Below are 19167 nucleotides of genomic sequence, written 5' to 3'. Positions count from 1 at the left end.
TATGTTAGTTTGCTTATTTAAACGCATATGTGACAGATACGGCCAAATACAAAATAATTGAATCGGAAAAAGTAAGCTCTCTGTGGTGTAATGGTAGCACATTTACCCGGCAAGTGAGAGATCCGGGTTCGACTCTCGGCGGAGCAAGTACTTTTTGTGATTCAATGTTTATTGAAATTATATATATATATATATATATATATATATATATATATATATATATATTTATATTTTAACACGTGAAAAGGAGTTACAAATTGAAAACGTTGAACGTGCAGTGTCTTTTTTTTATTTCTCTAAAAAAACGGGAGAATTTTGCGAATATTTTACCTACAATCAGAGTGTTAAATTTCTTTTGCTCTTTCTTGAAATGCAGTTCATACAGTTTGATTAATTTTATATATGAGGCTTCTCGATATATGTATCTCTTCTGAGACGCTGACGATTCACCTACAATGGAAAATGTACGCTAGGATCTTTGCATGTCAATGATCCCAGGTGCTTGCGCATGGTTAGCAACAATACATGAGCGATACCCCTTCTGAGAAGAGATCTCTGAACGCATTATCCACATCGCGACCTGCTTCACTTTCACAAAATCAAGTATGAGCCTAGGAGGAGAAGATTCTCCTACTTTGGCTCTAATTTAAACAATAACCTACCTCGAAACTTTAAACTTCGTACTGTACCTATACCTTTAATTAAGAAAAACATTCAAAACATGACTTTAGAGTGTTTTATCGAACTGGTTTGATATTCTCTTTATATTTGTCTGTGATGTAGGCCTAAATAGTGTAAGATTACTAGAGTTACTCTCGAAGACAGTTTTATTAAGAAACGCTTGAATAAAGCATTTTTATTTGTCTTTTTACTTTGAAACCACGCTGTGCGTATTTTTTACTTGAACATTACTCAATTACTATTCTCTCAACGTGTCCCAATTCAAGCTGCATGACCTACTTAACTTTCAAAACTAATAACTAATGTTGACATAGGGACATGAAACTCGTAACAAAGATAGATCTTTAATCACCTAGTCACTCCAAGTCTGAGTTAAAAAGTAAACATAGTTTATTGTGTCACGTATATCAGTTATTTGTGATCTCTGATAACTTACTGATATACTGATACTTACTGATATCTAAGAAAGAGTCTTTATATAAGAAAGAGGACATTAATATAATTAATAAAAAAGTATAATTTTGTTTGAATGTTCTATTTGGTTGGTAAGGGAAGTCGAAAGACTTGTTATATGGTAAATATCAACTGAAAACCCTTTCAATTATTTGATTATATTTACTCCCTGAATAATTTAAGATATTTTTTAATTTAAAAACCCTAACTCTAAGCATACTAAATCAATTAGTTTTCTCAACTCTAAAAGCCACACAGAAAATTAAAATCTATGGCGATGAAGAGCATAATTATAGCGCTCCAGTGTTGTTTGAAGGAAATCAAACCAATTTTAAAAGCTACGTCTTACCCCATAATATTTTGTCCAAGTAATCACTCGTAAGCACGTGAGAACACAATATTTTAACTAATAATCGATTTTGTTCAGGGTAAATTCTGTAACTGGTTTCAGAAAATCTAAGTTACATAGAGCAAATAGTTTCTAATGTAAAACAGTTTAATATGGTGATGTTACAAAACAACATGTCATCAGTTCTTTTTAATATATATATATATATATATATATATCAACTTGCATATGTACTTGCTCAATCTGCTGTAAACAAACACAGAACTTTGACTAGCTCATGTAAAAGGTTAAGAAAATAAATTTGCGACCTTGTTAATAGTTTTATTAAAAGAGTGCTTTGTTTAAACATAGCGAATCGTTACCACCATAAAATACTATTCATGGCTTTTGACTAAAATAAACGTTTTTTTAATGCAACATTCTGGTATTTTACAACATTGTATGAATGAACATATACATAATCGTAGGCATACATACATATTTAAACGTATATGTGACGCATACGGCCAAATGCTAAATAAATGAATGATAAAAAGTAAGGGCTCTGTGGTGTAATGGTAGCACATTTACCCGGCAAGTAAGAGATCCCTCGAGTCCCTCCAGAACAAGTACTTTTTGTTATTCAATATTTATTGACATTTTATATACAAAAATATATATATATATATATAAATATGTGTGTGCGTGTGTGTGTGCGCGCGTGTGCGTGTGTGTGTGTGTGTGTGTGTGTGTGTGTGTGTGTGTGTGTGTGTGTGTGTGTGTGTGTGTGTGTGTGTGTGTGTGTGTGTGTGTGTGTGTGTGTGTGTGTGTGTGCAAATAATCAATACTCTCTTCCCACTATGGGAAAGCGTGTTTTTTTTATATGTGGGTTAACTTATTACAGATACATTGCAATCAAAAATCTACATTGTGAAATTCTAGTGTTAATATCTGAGCTAAAATATGACAGTATATTACTAGGATTTAGGTCATCAGCCATGGGTATATGTTACTAAAAATTACGGTTAGTTAATATTACAATCTTTCTTAAATGTATGAAAACCTATTACCCTTTCTAACCTATCATCGTCAATAACTAAATTTAAACAAAGTGGTAAGGCCAAACTTCCATAGATATAGTCGATAGGAAATTTCCCATTTTTTTAAAAGAGTCATTTGAATATGTTTATTAATTTAATCATTTCTTAGCTATTTTACTAGGCGAAACTCCCTAAATCACTAGAACGTTTTTACATAAAGGTTTAAGGTAACCGGCAAGCCTTTTTTGTTAAACTTGTTATTCGTTTTATACCTCTTAAATATGCTTGGAAAGCCTCTATAAGAGCTAAGTTATCAACGTTCAATAAGCTGCCCAACCTGATCAACAACAGCGATATCTTCTTTAAATAAACTTTCCTCAGAATATCTTGAACCCTTACGTACGATCGTGGTCGATGAATTGAGCTTTGGACGTGGCAAATTATTGGACACTAGTATTAACACGGGCGGTCAAGAGAGTTATTAACAGATAGTATAAATTCAATTACAATAATTATTTAAATATTTCAGGAGAATATATTAATAGATTAGGTTTTAGGGAATTATTTTTTATGTTTACATAAAAAGTTAAACTTAACCCTCTTGTATTACTATGTAATCATCTTAGGTTATTGTATACAGCCACGTATGTATGAATAAAAACATTTTTATACATATTAAATACATTCCACAGTGTATTAATAGAGGGAAAAAAACAATATACGTAAGTACTTATGTAAGCACGAGTACGGTTTAGTAACTGAAAATTAACTTTTAGTAAATGTTTCAAGCGGACTTTTAACATCTATTCAGTTACTCAAACAAGTTAAAGTTAAATCCTAAATAGTTTCTATAGCGAACATCCAGTTTTAGCTACTTGCTTATAAAACTTTCTAATGCAAAAAAAAACATGCAACAGAAGGAATGTCACTATTTCAATCAAAACTGTAATAATTCAATAATTTATTAGGAGCTTTAGGAGCAATTACAAAATGGAGCTTTAGTCCAAATATTTTGCCATATTTTATTTTCTAAAACATACATCTAGTTCTACTGGAAAATTTTGCAATTCAAGCACAATTAGACGTGTCATGCTGCTCTTCAGGAAATGTATCAATATCTTATAACAACGATTTGTGTTTTCTGCATGGCTTAATGGCCTGTAAGATCATAACGGGTATTTGTTCAAATGCCTAATACAATCCAAAGAACTATAAATGAAGTTAAAACTAAAAAAAAAAATTACAAGAAGAAATACATTTTTATCCTAAAACTAAATATCTTTCCACAAGTAATAGAAAGGCAATGCTGTTTTATACTTAGTAGAGTTGTGACACACTTCTCCGTTTTGATATATAGTACGTAATTCCATTTAAAACTAACACGAATCGATCGCGTCAATGTATTTCGAAAGGTAAGTCTAATACACATGAAGCTAAATTTTTGTTAAATTTTAGAATATTTGTCAAAAGTGAATATGAAGTTAAAAGAGATTTCATACTGACAAATGGATTTAGAGATTGAGGTCGGTGTTGTTTGGTGTGCAGATAAGCTAATGTGCATAATAATACCTTTTGATATAGGTTTGGGTGGTTCCTGTCAAACTTTACATTTAACAGGAATGCATAATATCCAGTACGAAAGCTATACTTGTCTTTATTCTACATTTATTTTCAGTTTGTTTATGTAATAAGTTACATTTCGACTAATACGCAAACTACAGTTTCCTTTGGATGTTGTTTTTACGAAACGTGTGTAATACCCATATTTTATTTATAAAGGATTTAATATTTTAAAGTGTGTTTGGCTTATGCAATTTATTTCAATGGTACATAGTAGATAAAATACCTGTAATAGCAGTGAAAAAACATTCAAATTGGTAAAGTCCTCAGTACAAGAGAACTGGCCTCAATACAATATAACAGTGCCGAATCGGTTTGTAATTGTAAATACAAAAATTGTTTTAGCATAAAAACATTTTGTATTTTGTTTTGGAAACTTATTTTGAATGTAAGTATCGTTTCGCGGAATCAAATTTTAAAATGGTAATAATTAATTTTGCTGACAAGTGAAATTTCATTTAGTGGTGTCCTGCTCTCATGCAAACAATCAAATGAACTATATGTAAATAAATAAAGTTAAAACTGATTATATATATATATATATATATATATATATATATATAATATTTTATTACACCAGTAAACCTTTTTTATTACTAGTAGGATAAATATTACACATATGTGGTAAACATCAAAAGTGATGAACGTGAATAGTTTTACATTTATTTAATTTTTAGATAACATTTCTCCTGCTTATAACTAACAGAGTTCCTTTTCTGTAAGTATTGAATGTTCACTACTGTCAGTGTAGTGTTATGGAAGACAAGTAATAAAGATGGGTTGCACTTGTACTTCCCTGCATGGCGCAAAGTTGATTGAGACACCTTTACAATGGGTCGGCACTGATAAGGTAGGCTAAAACCAGCCAAGCCTAAATTGTTCCAGCATGGGTTTGTATATTAAATCACAAGGTTATGTGTACAACAGTGTGTACTATCGCGGTGAGGATCTCAATAGACTTATGTCTCCATTGATAATGATAGATCACACTTTACAAATTATAATACCTTGGACCTAATAGCTGTTCTATCACAAATATAATTGGAAAGGTTTGGCAATTTTTTTATATAAAAGCTCAGTAAAATTAATTGACTGATCAATTTTTAGTAAAGACTACTAGTCTTCGAACATGAACCTAGGTATAAGTTTTTTTTATTGATTGAATGCATTTATTTCCAAAATTTACATACGGAATAAATAAAATAAATAAAAAATCTAGGAAATCATCCCCAAATGGGCATCAACCTGAGTGTGGGGAAACGAGTTCATCAGTCTGCACTAAACTAATAATAATAATATTAAAAAATCTTAAATTAAATTAAGGGAATGAATTAACATTATTATAAAAATGTACATTTACAAATGAAAAAAGATTTAGCCTTAAAAGAAAATATACAAGACCAGAGTATGGAATACCTAAACACCTTTAGATAGAAAAAAATCTAAACTTAGAAAGGAATAAAAATTATGTATGCATTAAATGTTGGAAACTTAAAAAGGTAATGTAAAAACAATACATAAAAAGAGCAATCAGAAAGACTGAAATATACAATTAACCAACATAAGTAGAGAGATAGATTTGGATCACACCTGCATATCCTAAACAGAGCAGACACACACGTACACACGCACACAATATTGTATGGGCTATATATACGTAATATGTAATTATTATAGAAACCTCGCGCTGTAAGTAGTTTAATTATAAACAAAAAGTTTTTTTGTGCGTGTTGCCTACCTCAATTTGACAATGTGAGACACTGACACTTCATTTTTACATCTTGATCTCTTTCGATCTAATTATAAGTTCTAAATAAATGTAATAATTTGTATTAAATTACGAGGGGCGGAAGTGGATTTAATTTAAGTTTAAGACTTCTTTCGTGATTCTCGTTAATTCTAATAGAATTACTGCTTACATAATGTAGGCTCTTAAAAATTTTGCGCACTAAAATTCATAAATTGCATAGTTGGGTTAATTTGTCATTTTATCGAGTATTAATAATTATTGGACGGTTACGTTCGTAGAGCTCCTACAAAGTTCCCAGCTAATGATTTTTTCAAATTTAAATAAATGTTTTGTTGAAGGTTCATTTACATTATCATATTTGTTTTTTAAGGCAGTAGTTTTGTATAACTGTGGAAAGATATTTAGCTAAGAAATTCACGAATATATCATATGTCTTAAATGTTAAAATTAAAAGTGTTGAGTTATTTATTGTGGATTACAACTATAAACCTATAAAGTAAACATATAACTGTATTAATCTGTCGATTTTCAATCCTAAATTGAAATGTTTACTAAAATTAGACAAGAAAAAGTCATACCTCACGAAGGCACATACGGTTAGTGTATAGTTATGCCTTGGAATTAGTTCCTACTCTAAGCAAACGCAGAATAAGGCTTAACTGCTGTAGTTGAGAGTTTGTTGCTGATAACAGTTCTGAATTCTATTATCTCTTCCATAAGGGGGCCAATACTCTAAAAATATGAAACATTCATTGTTAAAACTATTATTTTTTGTTCCTCTATTCGTTGTGAATATCTCTGTTAAATTTAGAAGGAAATATCTCAATTTATAACGAAATTAAACTAAAAGTAGTGAAAGCTATTCCCACATTTTCGGCTGTTCAAAGCGACAACTCTGGTGCATCAATCCATTCTTATTTATGATTGAAACAAATTAAATAAAAAACTAAATCAATAGTTCTAAGTAATGGAAAACATTGTAGGTAAATATCATCTAACAGAACAGATTACTAATCTGCTGTGTGGATATTGAGTAAATGCAATCAGAGATGATTCATATGATACAACTAAAACAAAGGAAGCTACTTGAGCTAAATGGAACTATAAAGCTAGCCTGATGAAAAGCCGCTTCGCCAGTTTTTGTTTTTCAACTGTCCCAAATTTATAGTGTACATACTAAACACAATATACTAAGCACAACCACAGTTAATCAATATAAGCAAAGGTATAGAATTCCAGTTGCAATAATGGATTACACAAAGCCTATATTTGATGATGTATCAAATAACTTAGTTATTAAGAAGATGTTTGAAAGGAAAAACGCATAATGCAAATGAAAGCTACAACAATGTTGTAAGGAAGATTTACCAAATTTTAAAAGCGGTGTTTCTGGGAAAAATGTGTTTGAAAGAGCTGCTTATGAAGCTGCACTCATACTTAATGAAGGGAATAAAGCTAAATATAAGGTTCTAAAGGTCTTGAAACAGGTACTGTAAAATATGTTCGATATACATAATGGAACATTATGATATTTTAAGAGTAGGATATTCGGAGAGAGAAAGTCTAAATTGGAAGCACTAGAAGTAATAAGAGTAAGAAGAAAGATAATAATTGAAAAAGAACCAAACGGCAGGTAGAAAGAAGGTTTTACACATACGACTGGGGAGTTTTAAATTTAAATAAATACTAATATAACAACGAATTTCAGGGATTACCCGATAACTTATCTAGTTGACAGTTTCCTTCCTAACTCACTAGTAACTAATAATTTAAAGATGTTACACCTGGTCTTAGGAGTTACTCAGAATACATATAGTTGTAAATTTAACTACAATCATAGTGGAGTGTTAAAAAATGTTTTATAAGTTTGAAAATTATAAAATAAAGTGCAAAGCTTTTTATTTTTATTTTAAAAATAGATTTATCGTAAAAATAATATAAATTATTTATATGGTTTTATGAGTACCCATAAACAAGTTTTCATACATGATTTGATTATCATTATTATATACATATAGAGATAGGACCTTGCATGACTAGGAATGCTTCTTTCCGCACGTTATACGAAGGCCTAATACGCAGGAAGCATGCTTGTGACAGCTGACTCAAGGGGTGACATATTAAGCCCAAATTGCTGCAGGTTTCACTTTATTAGTCGGAAACAGCAAATGTCTCCCACTTGCCTCATTGTTGTCAAGCAGAAGTCACATATCTTGTTTAACTATTATCTCTAGAAAGACGTACGAAATAATTAGCATACTATATTACACTGTACAATATCTATTCATTACTATTGTAATTTAATATACTTCAAACAAGCTTTACATTAAGTTAATGTTACATTTTAATTGTAATCACAAAAGCCTATAAAACTAAATTTTTAGTAATAAAACTCATTTAAATAATAGTTATCAGTCCTAAGTTTGATTTAACTTAAGTAACTGTTAATAAGTTTGCAGCTATCTCCTCGATATTTTGAGTAATATATTATCTTGTTGGAAGTTGTCCTTACACTTTTATTGCAATTTGGTGTTTAACGTAAATTTTATGCAAACTATTAAGTTTTGTAGATTAATTATTATAGTTATTGTTATAGCAATTTGGAATAATTTCTTGAGAAATTTCCTTATGCTTCTTACTATTAAACATTGCTTTTATACTCACTACCATTGTTCTACCACCTTCAAAAGGTCACTATAACAAAGTGAAGGTATACAAGCTAATTAATATTAACACTATATGCGTCACAATTACCTCCACTATCCTCTCTGCAATTCTCTAATGCAAACAAAAACCTTGATTACACCGAAACAATACAGAAAATCAGCATCAAGCTTAATCATGCCGTTTATTTGCCATCTTATTTCTTAACTGACAATACAATAAAAACAAGCCAGCCCCCACAAAAGTCTTATCCCAAAGACAAGTTAAGTTAAGATTTCTCAAACACACTTAGTGAACACCGGCGATTAATGGAAAGGATTCATTGCGCGTACTTGTTCTTTTGGTCCGCCTTATCCCTTTGAAGCACGTTTTACAAAAAATGAATATTTTAGTGATTTTATATTGTTTCCCTATAGAAATAACCTTTGTAAGTACAGTACATTTATTTTTAGATTTTGTCAATCATAATTTATATTTATTTTTGAGGTGGTTTCACTGCATAATCACTATGCAAGTACGGTCTTTGGGTGTATGCAAATAAAATTAAATTTTCTCCACCAACTTTTATTTAATACAATCAATAAATGACTATTCTAACGATCCAAAACTGATTGTGTTGATAATGTTATTATTACTTCATATGTGGACACTTTTTATTTATTCCTTTCGGTGATAGGCTCGGAAACAATCTTTTAGTTCACTCAAACAAAGGGCAACACCACACGTTTCACATACCCATTTCGACCGATGAACTTCTTCTTTGCTGGAGCATTGAGCACAACGTCGAGACGTTCCTCTTACTGGCATGTGTGCATTTTCCGTAAAACGAAGTTCTTGTGGAACCTTTGGTTTGTAGTTGTTGATTGGAGTTGAAGAACTTCGTCTTCCTCTAGTTTCTCCACGAGGTACTCCAGAAGGGCTTTTGACACGCTTCTCCTAAACTCTTTTAGTGTCAGTGGTTTTCCTGGGATAGCATTGAAAATATGATAAAAGAGTTTACTATGGTTGTGTCCAGAAAGTGCCAGAAGATTCTGTGCCACCACGTTTTGGACTTGCGATCTATTGAGTAGGTAGATTTCAAACATGTCTGCCTTATCGACATAGCCCATGTGAGCATTGTAGTCCTTTACTAATATAGGGCATGGAACAGCTACAATTTTCACCGTTTGCCTGTTTTCTGTTTACAGTTGTCACTTCGTTAGGATTGTGGTAATTAGAAAGAAAGTAGATACCTCTCTTGTCTTTCCATTCGACAGCTACAATTCCAGTCATAGTTGACATGAAAGTCATGTTCTCCTTGATTTCATATGTTTACCTTCAGGCAAACACTCTTTTGGAAAAAAATTGTCTGTCAGCTCTTGTTGTACCACAAGCTTGAATATTGTTTTTCTGTAAGTAAATCATTAGATTGACTGAGCTAAAAAAATTGTCACAATATATTACATAATTCTTATTTACTAATTCTTCAGTGAGTTCTGTTACTACCCTTTGCCAAGATTCTTTTCAACTATTCCAGCCCTTTTACCTTCGTAGATTTGAAATTGGCTGATAAAGCCTTTTTCATCAGCCCTCACCCAAACTTTGTACCCCACGTTTGGTTGGCTTATCTGGCATATATTGCTTGATTCCACTCCGACCTTTGAATGGAATCATGCTCTCATCAATTGATTGAAATCGAGATGGAGCATAGCATGCTTTGTAGGTTTTCTTGAAGCTTGTTTAGGAGAGGCCTGATCTTATATAGTTTTGTCATAATTAGGAGAATCTCGTTCGGGCATGTCATTATTATTGTTTATATGTAAATTTGTTAAAAGCCAGCCAAATCTGTTCACAGACATGTATGAAGATATGTAGTTCATCTCTCAAATCTGCCTCTGAAGACCAGTAATCACGGTAGGAGGGAAGTTTTTTTATTCCCATTAGGATATTTAGGCCTAGAAACACTTTCATTTCTTTCCTTGTTGTTGGAAATCTGATAACCGCCCCCACCTATTTGGGTAGCGTAAACATTGGTTTCAAACACAAGTTTGTCAACTAGATCGTCGGGAAAAAAAGAGCTGAAAACACATCAACTGGGGTTGAAGCGTCAATTAGGGGACCTGTGCGTTCATTGAAATCATACGACTTATTGGGTTGAGTAGTACTTTTGATACCACGTAACACTATCTTTTGTAAAGTCTGTTAGCCAAAGGCTCAGAGTCCTCATCAAATTGAACGTCCATAGGCTGGATTTTGAACGTCCAAGACTGCATTACCTTCGGGAATGCCAGGCTCTACCCCCTCTGCACTATGATTATCTTTGAAAGTCATTTTCATTTAATAATTAAAATCGGGATTTCATTACCTTCAGCTGTTTGGGCTAGGTCCAAATAATCTACCTCTAAGATTCCATTTTCTGCAACTGTGTATATTCCTTCAGCAACATCCGGGTATACTTGATCTTCGTCGTCCTCTGATTCAGGGGTCAGATGGGATGTCTTCAGTTTTCCGCCAGCCAAGCCTCTGTGGATTTGTTCTCCATGGTTATAGTACCCCCTGAAATCAATAAGCAGTTGTAAAAAATGTAATAAGTAGTTTTATATAGTAAAAATAACAATATAAAACAGGTTTAGTAAACTGGTACGTAGTATAAACGACGGCCGACCCCAAATGCATGGTGGTCATGTGGTGAAACCACCACAATAACGCCTAATATTTATTCGCCCTGGCATCTCAAATCTAATTTATTATAGTTTATATGTATATATTTAAGTACATTTATACTGAAAATATATGTTTGTACTTACCAAAAGTGATCAAAGCACAAAAGAAATACAAATATGTCACACTCAGTCAAGGCATGGACTCTTCTTTCACCCCGTCGTGGCAAACAACGCTCCTGCCGGGATTTGGGCGAATCTAGTGGAGCGGTTACGTAATTTGCCGCTAGAATGCGTCCTAAATCACTTCTGGAAGGTGGTTTCGTATATGCACCACTATGCGGGAAAGGAATAGAAATAAAAACATAGGTGGTTTCACTATGATGCCACTTGTGCTTCAAAGGGTTATACAGGAACGTTCGGATCACTAAAATGGGTTTAATAGTAATATTATTAAAGTGCCACATAACAGTTTGAAACCAGAGGTGCATTAATGCCTAACTCCATTTATGAAGCAAGCGATCAGGTCTGTCCAGCACATTAAAGAAACATTGAACATTGACCTTAATTTACTAGGCAGGCGGTAAATGTAGGCTTCATATGGGGTTATAGCAAGCGGAATAAATTTCAACACAATTTCTATAAATTTGTTAAAACATTAGTTTCTACATTTTTATTGCTTAGTTTGTTTTGAGCTATGGGAATAACCAAAAATTATCTTGAAATTTCGGGTTTAATTATAACACAACTATATCCTAGTAATAAATGTGTTTTAGTTAATGTGGCGGTCGCATAGCTTATGATATTTTGAAATCGTCTACTTCACTAGACAAAACTTATGACAACCATTCTATCAAAAAGACGTAATAACTCACTAATTTGATGGTTGAAGTAAACAATATAATATTTTCACCTTAATCATTAAGATAAATTTTAATACAAATAAATGTCCTTATACAACTTTACAAGAAATATCTATAAAAAGCAAGCAGCATTAGAAAGTAAGTCAATAAGGGTTGTAAATCCTGCTGGAATTGAGCAAGATCCCTTGGGAAATCCTAATTACAAGTTTGGTTTAATAGAACTACTGTAAGTCAATAGACTGATGCGGTATTTACTGAGGTTACGCTCTCTCGCTTACACTCAACAAACCTCGGTGGCGTAATTTGAATACTAAATTATGTGTATTATTAACTTAAATATTTAATACTAAGATTTCTGATGAATAAAAATTTGTAGTTATAGATATAATTAACCGAACAGATCTTTTTTGTACATGTATCTGTCCTATCATACACTTGTTTTATGGAGTTACTTTTATTTATAATTACGTGGATTACACTGATATTACTACGGAATTATAGCTGAGTAATAACGTACCTAATAATATAAAAATTATTATTTTTTGACTTCACTAGGAAAATTTTAAGGAGGATATTGAAACTGTTCTTATTGATACAGAAATTAGAAGAATACTATCAAAATATAAAATATAATATTTCCCCAATCAGTTCGACACTTTTCTTATCCAAGCAGTAATTTTATGAAGGGCTACTACATACCTCTAACTCAATTACTAATATATACCGAAGTATACTCAATGAGACAAGCCCATATTCTGTGGCACTCAATGAAATGTAATATTTCGAAAGTTGGAACAAAAGACTGCTTCAATCACTGCAAAGAAATGCTTTGGTCATATACCAATATATATATATATATATATATATATATATATATATATATATATATATATATATATATATATATTTGTTAAATTTATACTGTTACATTTTTGCCATATATTGTTTTGTAATTTATCTTACCGTTCCATAACAACCCTAATCAATAGAAATGTAGTGTATTTCTTTTTAAGTACAAATACAGTTCGTCCATCAACAATGTTAAACAAATGGCCTCTGGTCACAACACCAGTGGTTAAATCTTCCTGTATCGTTACATGTTCAACTAGAGCTGCTTACGTACCTGTCCCGCCGAAATATTTTCTAGTCTGTTAATATTATATACCAGTTACAAAAAATGTTTATGATGTTACTGTTTAAGGCAATAAGCAGCCAATAAATACCACGTATGTTTATCAGGTGAACCTGTGTAATGGATTTGGTAGTAGTAGTATTATTGTACATATATCATCATATTCATGGAAGCCAGTTTTAAAAATTGATATTTGCGAGATAAAAGCCAGTTTAATATTATTCTAGTGGTCAATTTCACTTCGTATGTTCCAAAAATACGACGTATTTCTCCAAAGCTATTGTAGCCTCATTCTTTAAAACTTTTAAAAATGTTTATAAGGAAATTATAATGGAATTTTACTGGAATATTAAATTAAATTCATCATTAAATAGCATTAATCACTACAGATTACAAATAAGACTAAGTATGTAATTTATCATACTAGTAATATGTTTTATAACTACCTTTAAATATTTTATATAAAAGAAAACTCACGCTTTCCTATAATTTTAATTTTAATAGTTTATATTTAACAATAAAACAATTAAACATTTACGTCAAGACAATGTTGCAACTGAATGCAGCCTCTATAATGGCAATCCATCATATATTGCATCATATTTTTCCCACTACTACTCAACAAAATATTACGTACCTAAATTTGTACAGGAAGAGCTTACTTTATTACGGGTACCTCTTACAAAATATTAAAGACTCAGTCAAATATGATAATTTAAATCTGAATTTTTTTACATTCAATATAGCATTAAAATTCATTTTACCATTTCTATACACATGATTCCAGATTCTGTTTCAATTTATTTTGGCATAAAGACAATTTTGCTGCAGATTATACATTGGTTTGGATAGTATAATAATATTAATATTTTGTATAACAATTTAAACCAGCGATTTTAGTACAACAACGCTTTTAATAAATTGTAAATAACAGTCATCATGTCTAGTATATACCGTATGTGTTTCGTTACACTTTTGGTTAATGGAAATCAATATGTAAAATGGTAGATAATAACAGTCTTATAATAGATAATATATTAATATTCCTTGGGATATAATTTTAAATGTAGTATGCCTATATTATTAACCATTATTCAAAACTGTATAAATTAGAAATCTACTTCAGTTTCGAATACCATAGTAAATCTATATAGGGATAGCAACATTCTATTATTCTTGAAAAATGTTTCGAGTATTTTTACTGAAGAAGTTCTCCGAAGCCAAGGAATAAATATTACTAAAATAAAATTCCACGTATCTATATTTGTTCGAGTGCCATTATAATCGTTCAAGAAGATCGCTTGAGTCAAAACTGCGTTTATACGATAATTGGAAATTGCAAAGCGTAATTTCCGTAATTGGTTGTTACCGTAATTGTCTTTTTTATTAGAAACAAGTATTTTACGTTTTTCTTGAAACATTCACGGTATAACAAAAATGTTTATTATCACTCTTATAAAGTTAATCTAAACCAATATTTTTTTGCTCAAAAACTTAGTCTAGCTTATCTGGCCTTTAAAAATGTATCTCTTTGTATATATCAAGACATGTGTTTTGTATTTAAGTCTAAATTGTTTTTATTTTTACTTTACTTTTATTTCAGTTATGAGGGTCTGACGATGTGTTAATTAAGCAAGAAAGCCCTCGCAAAATAAAAATTTGTCATTTATTCGATGGTTTGTTCCTAAATTATGTATTTTCGAGTTGGTTAAAGTAATTTTTTAAAACACATTTGAGTAGGATATGATGCTCCCGATCCTAAACTAAAATGCTTCGTTTTAATATACCACTAATAGTTTTACATTATATTCCTTTTTAGAAAAATTGTTCAATTTTACTGTGGAGAGATATAAAAACAAATTATAATGCAATTTAGATTATAATGCAATCTATGTTAGAATTTAAATTACTCTAATCAGAGGTGCTCTTATACTGACAAACCCTTTCTGAAGTCGGTGATAAGCCTTGGGCAATCGATGTTTGTACGCGTAAGGAATATTTACTCAATATTTTACAAATTTCGATTTAACTTACGGCGTATAAGATAGAGTCAGAGACGCAGGCAACCGTGGCTCGTACTTTCATACAGTTGCCTCGTTTAAAATAAAACTGCAGTACTGTACTTTCATTTTACTTTTGTCCCTTGAATTCAGTTCACACTTTATCTAACAAACATTTAAATTTAACAAATCAGGAACTTTTTTGTTCAAGTTTAGACGCAAAAGTATGTATTTTGGTGAAAAATGGATACTGTGTGCCATATTATTTATATACCTTTTCTTTATAAATATTGAATTTAAAACTAATTTCATGAATAAACTTTACACTTTACATATATGGTGTACATATAAAGCTACCGTTCATATATGGTATATGGTATATATATACAATTTAAAACATATATATAAAATATACATGTTCATATATATATATATATATATATACAATATGAACATAAGTGTAAAGTTTATTCATGGAATTTGTTTTAAATTCAATATTTATAAATAAAGGTATATAAATAATATGCCACACAGTTTTTCCATTTTTCACCAAAATACATATTTTTGCGTCTAAAATTTAAGAAAAAAGTTCCTGATTTGTATATATATATATATATATATATATTTAAATTAGACTTCATATTTTAAATTTCCTTTAATATTTCGGCTTTATCGTTTTCAAAAAGGTATAATAAAATGTATAAAACAAAAAAAACAAAGCAACACAATTTACACAAGTAAATAAATTAACATTTGCATAAATAAAAAAATAAACAGGAATTTTTTAACATGTGATTAACACCAAAGAGAAATATCATGAACAGAGAAAGAATTTAGAAAAAGATTAGAAAAAAATATATATATACAAAAGCATGATATTGTAGTTAGTTAACCTCAAATGAGAAGCTCAAGTAGATTTTTCAGTGCCCAATAGCCTTTTACGAACGAGGCGAAGCCTTATTTATAATCATAGTTTCTATGCTATAAATTATGATTAAAAATAAGTAAATATCAAGTATTCTTCAAAATATTTCTAAAATAAAAATCTTAAATGATTGTGACCATATGTTACGAAAGTTAACAATTTCGAAGTTAAGTTAAGCATAAGATTTTACAGTACATAACATGTTTACATGGATGGTCTGAAATAGTATATATACTTTCAAATTATATGTATACAGATTGTTTCCCTAATAAGTACTCAACATATGGAATTAAAACATTTGCAGTTCGAAATAAGGAATAAACATAAATCTAGCTACATTTTGAAAAAAAGGAATAAATTAATGATGAGTTTGTGAAGGTATATTACACCAACATTTAACATGTAATATTACTAAATCTAATGGTTCCCATTTGAAAAGTGTTTGGGTTTCTACAGTCATTTATTGTTAGGTGCTCTTTATTGTTTACAGTAACAATTGGCAGTAAAACCAGAGCCATTAAAGTCGACCTTAAACCTTATTCAAACGCGATGTTCTACAGACAAACCGTTTTAGGTTCAATGATTTCGTTTTATTACTCGACTTTTGAACGCAAAGGGATTTCATAAGAAAAGTAACCTTTAATTGTTAACAAATTTTATATTTAAAAGGTAATAGCAAATATATATAATTTCATGAGTATATTTCATGAGTATGTGTAATGCCTACTACATAAACCGCAATGATCCTGCAAAGTTTCCTCAGTATGTTTTTTAACAGTCAGAAGCTATTTTAATACGTAAGGGAAACTTGCCATCATTAGCTTTTAATTAAAATTAATTCTATCACCTGTACTTAAAAAGAGAGGATTTTAGAACAAACAACAAACAACAAAGAGCAAACAATGATCGTGTAGGATACCATGTGCAAACGAACTAAAAATACCTATTTTAATCCCTACGTTAAACAACCTTCTAGTACGTATTACGTACGATAAATATTTTCGTAGTTAATGCCAAATCACTAAAACAGGCTATTCTTAAAGTAACAATAAAAATAATGTTTTACAACAACCCAAACATCTGCATTTTTTTATTAAGTGAAAATTAATTTGACTTGCTCTTGTGAAGGGTGTTTGAAAAGGTATGTGTTTTTACTTTCAAACCTCTATTTATAACACTAGGTAAGGAAACTTGAGTAAACTTTTTATGTTTGAAAAATGTTTCAACGAAAAAGTTGCCGTTAACTTTCAAATTGAATTTCAAAATGGTGACCATACCTTTTCTGTAATTATCTAAAAGTAAAAAATTAATAGTGATAAACAAAATAATGTTTTGAAGATTATTGATTGTAAAGTAAAATTAAACTTAAATCTTAAGTTTGTTAAACTTAACTGTTTAAATCGAGTAACAAGATATAAAAAATTATTATGTATGTTCAGTTTGGCCATGCATGTCAAATTTCAAGTTTATTTATGATAAGAGTTCAAAAATTTAATATTGTACATCCGTATTATTAATAAGCTAATAATCTGTTACCTTATTTTAAATAATATGTTACTGGACATTTCAAATAATATTGATTCGTCAGTAAATGTTCTACAAATTGATTTTTTAATGTCCTCTAAAATCTATACATTTTACATCATTTAGTATAACTGCTATTTTTAGCCGCCATTCTAAAGTTTAATTTTTTTAAACCGACTGTACTTTTTATTGATAAAGCCTGCGTAAAGGTTTATTCCAGTTTTGTTAAAGTTAATTGATTAGTATTTGAAGTATTATTTCAAAAAAAAAAACATAATTTTAATTACACGGTATACAAAAAGAGGTTTTTGTTTTCGGCTCATTATCCTCAACCTTGTAGGGAATTTTGAAACACACTGTATACTATACTATTATAAAGTAAAGTAAGATATAGTAAATTAAAGTTGTATTATTTTACTATGCGAAGTAGGGCTAAGTTACTCTCTTAAAGGTGACTTCCGAACCTCCGTCAATAACCGGGAAGAGGGGCTTGTAAGAAAGGATCTCTCAGCGGTCCCCCATCTAAGCAGCAGCCACCCTTCCCGTTGCTTGAATCAGTTGTGTTGCGGTAACCGTTGTGCCCGCTTCACTACGGCATTAACAGTTATATTAATCACCCAACGATTATTGCTTGCCATGGTAGTATATTGAGTTTTAACTAGCGATTAATAGGTTTAGTTATCTGGGTACGTTTCACAGATTGAATAGTGATTAAATAATTTATTTTTAAATTAAATGTTTCCAGTTGCTAATATTTAATAAAGATTAGTATATAATGAACGGGATGATTATTTATGAATAATTTTGATCTTCAACTATTATTTTAGGAACATTGTTAACACAAGTTGGTTGTCTATCAATTGGGCAATTGGGCAATAACTTTCCACATACGATATTTTCATCTGTTTTCTTACTTATATATCTTGTCATATAATATCTGATCTGATTTGTTTGTACTTAGAAATACAAGTTATTGAATGACTTTATTGTTGTAGAATAATTGTGGTTTAAACAGTTTATTGCTATTGTAGTGGATTGTATATTACTATTATATATTTAAAGTATTTATTAGTTTAAAAGATATGTTTTAAACTTATGCAATTGTAATTGGTTTGGTAAGATTCTTTCATAAATATTGTACAGCATAAAAATATTTTGTTTCCATCAAGTTGTGATACATACCTAATAAGTGTAATATCAATGAGAACGCTAAGAACAATGAATTGGTTATTTAAGACAATCCTATGCTAAGCTACACTTTATTACCAGTTGAACTACTTTAAACATCTTTAGAAATAATGAGGCCTGAATATTCATACAAATATGCATATCAACTTAGTATCATAAATCGCCCATTTACTTTATATTTATTTTCGAATTATACATATGGAACATGTTTCACATACATTTTTATAAGAGCCTTATGCAGTATTAAACTTGTTATTTGACACAATGCACAACCTCTAACAACATATGTATCGTGAATTTTCTGATACTTACTGAGACCCATGTGTATTTAAGGAGCCCAACGTTGAAACTGGGTTTAAT

This window comes from Homalodisca vitripennis, chromosome 7 (assembly GCF_021130785.1).
Source record: "Homalodisca vitripennis isolate AUS2020 chromosome 7, UT_GWSS_2.1, whole genome shotgun sequence".
NCBI lineage: Eukaryota > Metazoa > Arthropoda > Insecta > Hemiptera > Cicadellidae > Homalodisca > Homalodisca vitripennis.
Note: the sequence above shows the minus strand (reverse complement) of the source record.